This window comes from Aegilops tauschii, chromosome 2 (assembly GCF_002575655.3).
Source record: "Aegilops tauschii subsp. strangulata cultivar AL8/78 chromosome 2, Aet v6.0, whole genome shotgun sequence".
Lineage (NCBI taxonomy): Eukaryota > Viridiplantae > Streptophyta > Magnoliopsida > Poales > Poaceae > Aegilops > Aegilops tauschii.
The window spans coordinates 502,661,906-502,674,375 of NC_053036.3; positions in this window are offsets into that span (position 1 = coordinate 502,661,906).

The following is a 12,470-nucleotide window of genomic DNA, read 5'->3' on the forward strand; positions in this document are numbered from 1 at the left end:
AAAACGTTTCCCCCCTGACTGCTGGGACCCATCGGACGGGCCAGCGTATTTCGTGAAAAAACGTTCCCCCCGCTGTCAGCTCGGACCCACCGGAAGTGCCTCCTTATTACGCACAAAAAAATGAATACTCCCCCTGCTAGCTGGGACCCACCATGGTGGGAGGCTGACTTGTGGGCCTACTAAGTTGACTGGGATGGGGGCCTTTGTCAACTTTAGTCAATATGAACGATTCTAGCTCTAGTGACCGTAAGATGTCCATCCAACGACCGTAGTGCTTCTTCAACCTCTGGTCTTCTTGCTCCAGCCGCCCAAAGCAGCGCCGGTCGTGCCGCATGCTCCTGCCTCCCGTGGCCGGCTGTGCTACCGCGGAGGCCTCACCGCCCCCTACTATTCCCACTGCTGGCCAGGCCCTGCGGCGACGACAGCCTCACACCGCAGCCGAACCAGTGAACCCTCGTACTCCTCTCCGCGCGGGCTTCCACTGCCGCGTCTTCCCCGGCTCCCCGTCGTCCCCTTCCTAGGTATCGCTGTCATCCACCGCCCTGGTGCTCTCGGCGCGGCGTGGTCAACGTGGTCAAGGAACGACTTCCATCAGACGTGGAATGTACGTGGAGAGGCTGACAGCTGGGTCCACGGCCGCAGCAAGGAAGTGCCTCCTTATTACGCGGAAAATATTGATTCCTCCACCTGACATCGGGGACCCACTGGACGGGCCACCGTATTTCGCGAAACAAACATTTCCCCCTGACTGCGGGGACCCACCAGCTACATCTTCGCACGCAAGGAAGTGCGTCCGGGCAAAAAAAACGATTCGCCCCCCTGACTGCTGGGACCCACCAGCTACATCTTCGCAGGCAAGGAAGTGCCTGACAGTCGGGACCCACATGGTCGAAGCGTACGTAGCATTGTCATTCTGGTCGCGAACGTGTACGTACATACTGGTCGATGTAGAGGCGCGCACGTGTCGTAGTAGAGGCGCGCACGTAGCATGTACACGTACGTACAGCGGCCGGTGTGCAAGAAAGAAAATACGGCCACATACGTACATACGGGCAGGGTCTCGAACGCCTACTCGCGCATACGTACGGCCAGGGCTCGTGTACATGGCTGGGTCAGAACAGAGAAACAGCATCGTCGTCGTGTTCATGGGGAGCCAACCGGCTGGGTCGGAACGGAATGCGTCGTCGTGTTCATCGGGAGGGCTTGGATGGAACAGCCGATGGAAACGAGGCCTGGCATACCGCAGAACGGAGGAAACGGCCTTGTGTTCGACCGGCCACGTTTGAAATGGGATCCTGTTCATCGGGAGGGGTCTGGCATACCGCAAAACGGAGGAAACGGACCTCCTACGGTCGAAACGGGGGTCCTGTTGATCGGGAGGGGTGTGGCGTACCGCAAAATGGAGGAAACGGACTTGTGTTGGAGCGCTACGGTCGAAACGGGGGTCCTGTTCATCGGGAGGGGTGTGGCGTACCACAAAACGGGACTCCACGGGACACTGCTCATCTCCACCGTCGACCCCCTCCAGCCTCCACGGGCTACTGTTCATCCACGGGCTCCCGTTCATCCAGCCTCCACCACGCGCTACTCCACCGGCTACTGTTCAACCAGCCCTCTCCACGGGCTCCTGTTCAACCACCCCTCCACAGGCTACTGTTCATCCAGCCCTCCACCGTCTACTGTTCATTCTGCCCTCCACGGGGTGGTCCTGTTCATCCTGCCCTCCACGGGGTCCTGTTCATCCAGCCCCAACCGGCTCGATCGATCGGGGTCCTGTTCATCCAGAGGCAACACCACGGGGTCCTGTTCATCCACCCCCACCGGGAACTGTTCATCCAACCCCCCCAGCAACGCTCACTGTTCATCCAGAGGCAGCATCGATCGGCTTCAGTTAGCAGTAGTAGCGAAGGAATCACTCGATCGGGTTCAGTTAACAGCCATCGATCAATCGCTCGGGTTCAGTAACGCGTAGCCTGCAGTGCAATCACTCAGGTTCAGTTAGAGCCCAATGCCTCGCCCGGGTTCAGTTAGAGCCAATGCCTCGCACACACGCGCGTACGTGTACGAGAGAAACGCGCATCGCTCGGCCCCCGACCTCCCACCGTAACCGGGAACTCCCTGAAATTTTCCTCGCCCTCGCTTCTACCACGGTTTTTTCCGTCATGGAGGGCCCAAAGAATGTCATGCAGCTGCGTCTCCGGCCCGCCCAGGACGAAAAGCCCATTTTCTGTCATGATTTTTTGTCATAGAAGTAGGAGCCCACCACATCTATGATGATACCGGGTTTTGTCCCAATTATCGTCATAGAAGTGTCATATGTATGACAGAAAAAAAAATTGTTCGGCCCAAAATGTCACGGATGTGTCTTCTTTTTTTGTAGTGAGTGATCCCGTGTGTGAGCTTAAGCATTTGCCAGATACATTGAAATATGCTTACCTTGATGAAAAGAAGATATATCCTGTTATTATTAGTGCTAACCTTTTATAGCATGAAGAAAAGAGATTATTGATAACTGTAAGAAAGCCTCGTGCCACTATTATATATACTCTTGATGATCTTAATATGGAGCCTGATGCCAAGCCAGTTGTTGATCATCAGCGACGATTAAATCCTAAGATGAAGGAAGTGGTAAGAAATGAAATATTAAAGCTACTGGAAGCATGTATAATCTATCATATAGCTGATAGTAGATGGGTAAGTCATGTTCATTGTGTCCCTAAGAAGGGAGGTATTACTGTTGTCCCTAATGCTAAGAATGGACTTATCCCACAAAGATTTATAACAGGTTATAGGATGGTAATTGATTTTAGAAAACTAAACAAAGCTACTAGGAAGGATCATTACCCCTTACCATTTATTGATCAAATGCTAGAAAGGTTATCAAAGCATACACATTTCTGTTTTCTAGATGGATATTCTGGTTTTTCCCAAATACCTGTGTCACGAGAGGATCAAGAAAAAACTACTTTTACATGCCCTTTCGGTACTTTTGCATATAGATGTATGCCTTTTGGTTTATGCAATGCACTTGCTACCTTCCAAAGATGTATGACTTCTATATTCTCTGACTTTTGTGAAAAGATTGTCGAGGTTTTCATGGATGATTTTTTTGTGTATGAAACTTCTTTTGATGATTGCGTAAGCAACCTTGATCGAGTTTTGCAGAGATGTGAAGAAACTAATCTTGTCTTGAATTGGGAGAAGTGCCACTTTATGGTGAATGATGGCATTGTCTTGGGGCATAAATTTTCTGAAAGAGGTATTGAAGTTGATAAAGCTAAAGTTGATGCAATTGAGAAAATGCCATGTCCTAAAGATATCAAAGGTATAAGAAGTTTCCTTGGTCATGCTGGTTTCTATAGGAGATTTATTATAGCTTCTCTAAAATTTCTAGGCCTCTTACTAATCTCTTGCAAAAAGATGTTCCATCGATGATGATTTTGTAGAAGACTTTGAAGCACTTAAGAAAGCCTTGATCTCTGCACCTATTGTTCAACCACCTCACTAGAACTTACCTTTTGAAATTATGTGTGATGCTAGTGATTATGCTATTGGTGCCGTTCTAGGACAAAGAGTTGATAAGAAATTAAATGTTATCCATTATGCTAGCAAAACTCTAGACAGTGCTCAAAGAGATTATGCTACCACTGAAAAAGAATTGTTAGCAGTTGTTTTTGCTTGTGATAAATTCAGGTCTTACATTGTTGATTCTAAAGTAATTGTTCACACTGATCATGCTGCTATTAAATACCTTATGGAAAAGAAAGATGCTAAACCTAGTCTCATAAAATGGGTTCTTTTGTTACAAGAATTTGACTTGCATATTACTGATAGGAAGGGAGCTGAGAATCCAGTAGCTGATAACTTGTCTAGGTTAGAAAATATTCTTGATGACCCACTACCTATTAATGATAGCTTCCCCGGTGAACAAGTAGTTGTTATAAATGCTTCTAGTAACACTCCTTGGTATGTGGACTATGCCAATTACATTGTTGCTAAATATATACCACCTAGTTTCACATACCAACAAAAGAAAAAAATTCTTTGATTTAAGAAATTCCTTCTGGAATGATCCACACATGTGTAAATAAGGAGTAGTTGACATTATTAGACATTGTATACCTGAGCATAAACAAGAACAAATCCTATGGAAGTGTCACTCCAAGGCTTATGGAGGACACCATGCGGGAGACAGAACTACACACAAGGTATTACAATCTTGTTTTGATTGGCCTACTCGTTTCAAAGATGCTCGTAAGTTTGTTTTATCTTGCGATGAATGTCAAAGAATCTATAATACCTAAATAGTTCACCCCACTATCCTATTTCTCTTGACATGCAGACTATCCACCTCATCAATTGTGCCACATCAGCATATTTCTTCCAATCATGATCAATCTATCTGGCCACGTTGTAAGTTGTATTATATGACTTAAATAACTAGCCAAAGCCTAGTCATACTTCCCCTCGGTGAAGAACGATCAACCGTAAATGACCCACCAAAGACGCCTCTCCTTGATTGTGGTGTTGCGTCGTATCATCTTCATTAGATATGTCTCCTTAGTTTCTCAGTACCAACAATTGATTTCTCTCTGCACCAAATCTCTTCCTATTAATCTCCATGCTGGCACTCCGCCTTATCTGACTAATGGTCTCCTCCACCAGCGCGCATTCCATCCATCTCGACAAAAAGCTCTGTGTGAAGGTTCACCGTATGTCTGGCCATGCCTGGGTCATGGAGCCATCGAGGTTGAGCGCCTGAGAAGCAGTTTGATATGTCTCCAACATATCTATAATTTTTTATTGTTCCATGATATTATATTATCAATCTTGGATGTTTTATATGCATTATTATGCTATTTTATATCATTTTTTGGGACTAACCTATTAACCTAGTTCCAAGTGTTAGTTTCTGTTTTTTTGCTTGTTTTTACCTTTATAGAAAATCAATACCAAACGGAATCCAAACAGAGCAAAACTTTTTGACAATTTTTCTTGGACCACAAGACACCCTAGAAGCTTTGGGAGGAGGCCATAGGAGCCACAAGGTGGCCACAAGTTCATATGTCGCGCCCTAGGGGGAGCGCACTATAAGTAATATGTCAACTTGTGACCTTCTCTCAGTGACCCCGGAAAAAACGGTCGTAAATCTAAGACCATTTGAGACGAATTGGTCATAAGCTGTTCAGGGGCTCTAAACCCTAAACCATAACGACCATTTTGGTCAGAAAGGTCAGAATTATCTTAAACAGAATGGTCGTAAAGCAGACAACACTGGTCTGCTACCTTACTTCTAGCTGATCACGACCAATATAGATGGTCATAGCCTTGTAAATTATGTAGCATTGCTATGACTAGGCGCCACCTCATCCGTTTTGCCTATGTGTCATGTCCATATGTGTCAATTTTTGCCTATGTGTCATGTCCATGCGTCAATTTTTGCCCTAGGTTGTGAAGCAGACTACATTTCTGTCATTCCTAAAATTCCCACAAATTCTTTGGATCATATCTTCCTCAAATATGTCAAAAACCTTCCTTGCCTAGTTAAAAATAATTCAAAAATATTCATTTTCCTATTCTTTTTAGAACAACACTTTGTGAAGAAAGTGCTATTTATCTTTTCTAGATTGCCCTCAAACAATTTGGGCACTCTTTACTATCCGACTAATTGCCTCATGACAAAATTTAGCTCCATTTCCCTAGTAAATCTTCCTCAGCAAATTTCCAAAGTTTATGTTCAGCTAGAAGCTTTGTGAACGAAGTACTAGCTAGGCATACCCTAATGATTTGAATTTTTGCCACCTCTTCTATATGCCCAAATCATAGCTCTCCACAAAATTTGAGCCCCATCTAACAATCCATGTGAGCTCACCATCCTATCTTTGTTTCTGGTAATATTTTCAGTTTGTGAAGCAACTATATTTTATATTGCTTTTTAATTGATGAAAATTTACCAGGACATGACCCTGCCCATATAACCTCCCTCCACCAAATTTATCTCATTTACTTTAGCTAACTTCCCTCAATATTTTTCCCAATTTTCTATTTAGTGGAGAGCATTGTGAAGGAAGTACCATTTTTATTTATCCAAATGGTATAAATTTTTTACAGTGCCTTCATATGCCCAAACTATCATCCTCCTCCAAATTGTAGCTCAATCCAACTACCTATGTGAGCCCAGCTTCAGTTTCTATTTTCTGGCCAAATTGGCACATTGCAAAGCAAGTGCTATCTAGACCCCTCCTATTGCCCTCAAACTTTTTGGTCACTCTTTCATATCCAAATCATTGCCACATGCCAAAATTCAGCTCCATTTGCCTATTAAATCTTACTCAGAAAATTTCCAAAGTTTCTATCAATAGAGAAGCTTTATGAAGGAAGTACTATCTAGGACTATCAAAATGATCTGAGACTTTTTCCAAATCTTCCATATGCTCAAATCATCACTCTCCAAAAAATTGAGCTTTATCCAGCAGTCCATGTGAGCTCATCATCCAATCTTTTATTCTAGTCATATTTTCAGTTTGTGAAGCAACTATATTTTATATGGCTTAATTATTGCTGAAACTTTACCACGGCATACTCCCGCATATATAACTTCCCTCCACCAAATTTGAGCTCATTTCAGTTAGACAATTTCTCTCAATAATTTTCCCAAGTTTCTGTCCAGAGAAGAGGAATGTGAAGGAAGTACCACTTTGGCATGTCCAAATGGTATCTAATTTTTACAGTGCTTTCCTATGCCCAAATGACCATCCTCCACCAAATTTCAGCTCAATCCATTCATTAATTTGAGCCCATCTTCAACATCCATATTTCTGTCCAGTGTGGTACTTTGCAAAGAAAGCGCCACCTAGGCTCCTCCATTTGAACAGAAAATTTGCCAAGACAGTCTCTTTGTAGATCATCATCCTCAGCCAAAACTCAGACCCATTGGCCATGTGCATTTCCCCTACCGTTAATCAAACACTTGGATGTTAATTCATTGGCTTAGTTCAGTCTCCTCGTGAGATTCTTTTGTTGTATTCTTATTCCTAGCACCTACTGGGGAGTGCCCAACCACCACACATGCTTAGGCTGCCCAGAACGCGTGGCAACGCCGCGGTCACGCGGTGACCACGCGGCTGGCATGCTAGTACGTGCTCTGGAGTTCGGGCCCTCGGCCATAGTCCAAACCTTGACGTCACGCCACCACACCATGTATCACTGATTAATTAGATACTTATGTACCTAGAAATGATTTTTGGACAAATAAAGAGCAAACTATAAGGCAGCTGCAGTTCAAATTTGACCCACTTCCTTTCGAATCGATGGAAATTTGTCATTTTCATGAGAGGTGGATCAAAGTTTTTGACACCCAACCATTTGGTCAATTGTACATTAAATATGGCCCAATATTTTAGAAAATTTATTTGGTCAATTTTTGCAACAAATATATGGTAGGCCCTCCACAAAAAAACTCATTTTGGGCACTTGAAAAATGGAAAATGAAATTTTCGTCCAAAGAAAATGAAAACTTCCTTAGGAAACATTGTTTGCCATTCCAATATGCACCCTTGTGCACAATATGAGATCATTTGAACAAACTATGCCATGAATGTGGCCATAAGGTTGATCATTTGGCTTGAAAGCCATTAATGTTCACACATGATAGCTCATTTCTGAGAACACTTTTTTAAATAGTTGCCGTATTACAAGTTTATAATTTTTTCTAGTAACTTGGTCATATATAATGACACAATGCGAAGCTTTTCCAATTTTTTTATTTTAAAAAAAAAATTCATGCCCGTTTCAGAATGTGGTCAAAAAGGCGGGCATGACCGTTCCTAGCTAGTATTTGAATCTTGGAAAATTTTGGTGTTTCTCTAATGAAATAGCTACTTTTGTACCTAAAAAGGATTTTTTGAAAAAATTATTAGCAAACTATGAGGCAGCTATAGTTCAAAATTGACCCACTATCAACTAAATCGGCAGAAATTTGTCTTTTTCAAAAGAGAGGTGTATCAAAAGCTTTTGATAGCCAACCATTTGGTCAATTGTACATTAAATATGGCCTAATATTTTAGAAAATTTATTTGGTCCAATTGCAACAAATATATGGTAGGTCCTTCACAAAAAACACATTTTGGGCACTCAAAAAATAGAAAATGAATTTTTCACGCAAAGAAAATGAGAACTTCCTTAGGCAACATTTTTTGCCATTCCATTATGCACCCTTTTGCAAAATATGATATCATTTGAATGAACTATGCCATGAATGTTGCCATAACATTGGCCATTTTCCTTGAAAGCCATGGACAATCTTCATACATGATAGCTAATTTCTGAGAACACTTTTTTAAGACATTTATCGTAGTCCAAGTTCGTTATTTTTCCTGGAAATTAGGTACATATGATGACACAATGCGAAGGTTTTAAGTTTTTTTTATTTTTAATATCTTATGCCCGTTTCAAAATGCGGTCAATACGGCGGGCACGACCGTTCATAACCAGGGGTTGAATATTGCAAAAAAAATTGGAGTATCTCTGATTAAATAGTTACTTTTATACATAGAAATATTTTTTGAAGAAATAAAGAGCAAACTATAAGGCAGCTGCTGTTCAAATTTGACTCGCTTCCTTCTGAATCAGCAGAAATTTGTCTTTTTAATGAGAGGTGGATCAAACCTTTTCACACCCAACCATTTGGTCAATTGTACATTAAATATGGCCTACTATTTTATAAAACAGATTGGTCCATTTTTGCAAAAAAATATGATAGGTCCTTTAAAAAACTCATTTCGGGCACTTGAAAAATGGAAAATGAAATTTTTGTCCAAAGAAAATGAAAACTTCCTTAGGCAACATTGTTTGCCATTCCAATATGCACCCTTGTGCACAATATGAGATCATTTGAACAAACTATGCCATTAATGTGGCCATAAGGTTGATCATTTGGCTTGAAAGCCATGAATCTTCACACATGATAGCTCATTTCTGAGAACACTTTTCTAAAATAGTTGCCATATTACAAGTTTATAATTTTTGCTAGTACTTTGGTCACATATAATGACACAATGCGAAGGTTTTCCAAATTTTTGATTTTTTTTTGAATTTTTCATGCCCGTTTCAAAATGTGGTCAAAAAGGTGGGCATGACCATTCCTAGCTAGTAGTTGAATCTTGGAAAATGTTGGCGCTTCTCTAATGAAATAGCTACTTTTGTACCTAAAAATGATTTTTGGAAAAAATTATTAGCAAACTATGAGCGAGCTATAGTTCAAAATTGACCAACTTCCAACTAAATCGGCCGAAATTTGTCTTTTTCAAAAGAGAGGTGTATCAAAAGCTTTTGACGGCCAACCATTAGGTTAATTGTACATTAAATATGGCCTACTATCTTAGAAAATGTATTTGGTCCAATTGCAACAAATATATGGTAGGTCCTTCACACAAAAAAACTCATTTTGGGCACTCAAAAAATGGAAAATGAATTTTCCCTGCGAAGAAAACGTGAACTTCCTTAGGCAACATTGTTTGCCATTCCAATATGCACCCTTGTGCACAATATGAGATCATTTGAACAAACTATGCCATGAATGTGGCCATAAGGTTGATCACTTGGCTTGAAAGCCATTAATCTTTGCACATGATAGCTCATTTCTGATAATACTTTTTTAAAATAGTTGTCGTATTACAAGTTTATAATTTTTGCTAGTAACTTGGTCACATATAATGACACAATGCGAAGGTTTTCCAATTTTTTTATTTTGTTTTTGAATTTTTCGTGCCCGTTTCAAAATGTGGTCAAAAATGCAGGCATGACCATTCCTAGCTAGTAGTTGAATCTTGGAAACTTTTGGTGTTTCTCTAAAGAAATAGCTACTTTTGTACCTAAAAATGATTGTTGGAAAAAATTATTAGCGAACTATGAGGCAGCTATAGTTCAAAATTGACCCTTTTCCAATTGAATCGGCGGAAACTTGTCTTTTTCTGAAGAGAGGTGTATCAAAAGCTTTTTACAGCCAACCATTTGGTCAATTGTACATTAAATATGGCCTAATATTTTAGAAAAAATATTTGGTCGAATTGCAACAAATATATGGTAGGTCCTTCATAGAAAAACTCATTTTGGGCACTCGAAAAATGGAAAATGAATTTTTCACGCAAAGAAAATGTGAACTTCCTTTGGCAACATTGTTTGTCATTCCAATATGCACCCTTGTGCAAAATATGATATCATTTGAATGAACTATTCCATGAATGTTGCCATAACAGTGGCCATTTGCCTTGAAAGCCATGGATCTTCATACATGATAGCTAATTTCTGAGAACACTTTTTTAAGACATTTATCGTAGTCCAAGTTCGTTATTTTTCCTGGAAACTAGTTACATATGATCAACAATGCGAAGGTTTTATGTTTTTTTATTTTTTTTAATATCTTATGCCCGTTCAAAATGTGGTCAAAACGGCGGGCATGACCGTTCATAACCAGGGGGTTGAATATTGCAAAAACTATTGGAGTACCTTTGATTAAATAGATACTTCTATACGTAGAAATATTTTTTGGAAAAAATAAAGAGCAAACTATAAGGCAGCTGCAGTTCAAATTTGACTCGCTTGCTTCTGAATCAGCAGAAATTTGTCTTTTTAATGAGAGGTGGATCAAAACTTTTGACATCTAAGCATTTGGTCAATTGTACATTAAATATGGCCTACTATTTTATAAAATAGATTGGTCAATTTTTGCAAAAAAAAAATATGATAGGTCCTTCACAAAAAAACTCATTTTGGGCACTCGAAAAATGGAAAATGAAATTTTCGTCCAAAGAAAATGAAAACTTCCTTACGCAACATTGTTTGCCATTCCAATATGCACCCTTGTGCACAATATGAGATCATTTGAACAAACTATGCCATGAATGTGGCCATAAGGTTGATCATTTGGCTTGAAAGCCATGACTCTTCACACATGATAGCTCATTTCCGAGAACACTTTTTAAAATAGTTGCCGTATTACAAGTTTTCAATTTTTGCTAATAACTTGGTCACATATAATGACACAATGCGAATGTTTTCCCATTTTTTGATTTTCTTGAATTTTCAAGCCCGTTTCAAAATGTGGTCAAAAAGGTGGGCATGACCGTTCCTAGCTAGTAGTTGAATCTTGGAAAATTTTGGTGTTTCTCTAATGAAATAGCTACTTTTGTACCTAAAAATGAATTTTGCAAAAATTTATTAGCAAACTATGAGGGAGCTATTGTTCAAAATTGACCCACTTCCAACTAAATCGGTAGAAATTTGTCTTTTTCAAAAGAGAGGTGTATCAAAAGCTTTTGACAGCCAACCATTTGGTTAATTGTACATTAAATATGCCTAATATTTTAGAAAATTGATTTGGTCCAATTGCAACAAATATATCGTAGGTCCTTCACAAAAAAAACTCATTTTGGGCACTCAAAACATGGAAAATGAATTTTTCACGCAAAGAAATTGTGAACTTCCTTAGGAAACATTGTTTGCCATTCCAATATGCACCCTTGTGCACAATATGAGATCATTTGAACAAACTATGCCATGAATGTGTCCATAAGGTTGATCATTTGGCTTGAAAGCCATGAATCTTCACACATGATAGCTCATTTCTGAGAACACTTTTTTAAAATAGTTCCGTATTACAAGTTTATATTTTTTGCTAGTATCTTGGTCACATATAATGACACAATGTGAAGGTTTTCCAATTTTTTGATTTTTTTTGAATTTTTCATGCCCATTTCATAATGTGGTCAAAAAGGTGGGCACGACCGTTCCTAGCTAGTAGTTGAATCATGGAAAATTTTGGTGTTTCTCTAATGAAATAGCTACTTTTGTACCTAAAATGATTTTTGGAAAAATTTATTAGCAAACTATGAGGCAGCTATAGTTCAAAATTGACCCACTTCCAATTGAATCGATGGAAAATTTTCTTTTTCAAAAGAGAGGTGTATCAAAAGCTTTTGACAGCCAACCATTTGGTTAATTGTACATATAATATGGCCTAATATTCTAGAAAATTGATTTGGTCCAATTGCAACAAATATATGGTAGGTCCTTCACAAAAAAACTCATTTTGGGTACTCGAAAAATGGAAAATGAATTTTTCACGCAAAAAAAATGAGAACTTCCTTATGCAACATTGTTTGCAATTCCAATATGCACCCTTATGCAAAATAAGATATCATTTGGATGAACTATGCCATGAATGTTGCCATAACAGTGGCCATTTGCCTTGAAAGCCATGGATCTTCATACATGATAGCTCATTTCCGAGAACACTTTTTTAAGACATTTATCGTAGTCCAAGTTCATTATTTTTCCTGGAAACTAGGTACATATGATGACACATTGCGAAGGTTTTAAGTTTTTTTTGATTTTTTTAATATCTTATGATATCTTATGCCCATTTGAAAATGATGTCAAAATGGCGGGTATGACCGTTCGTAACCAGGGGT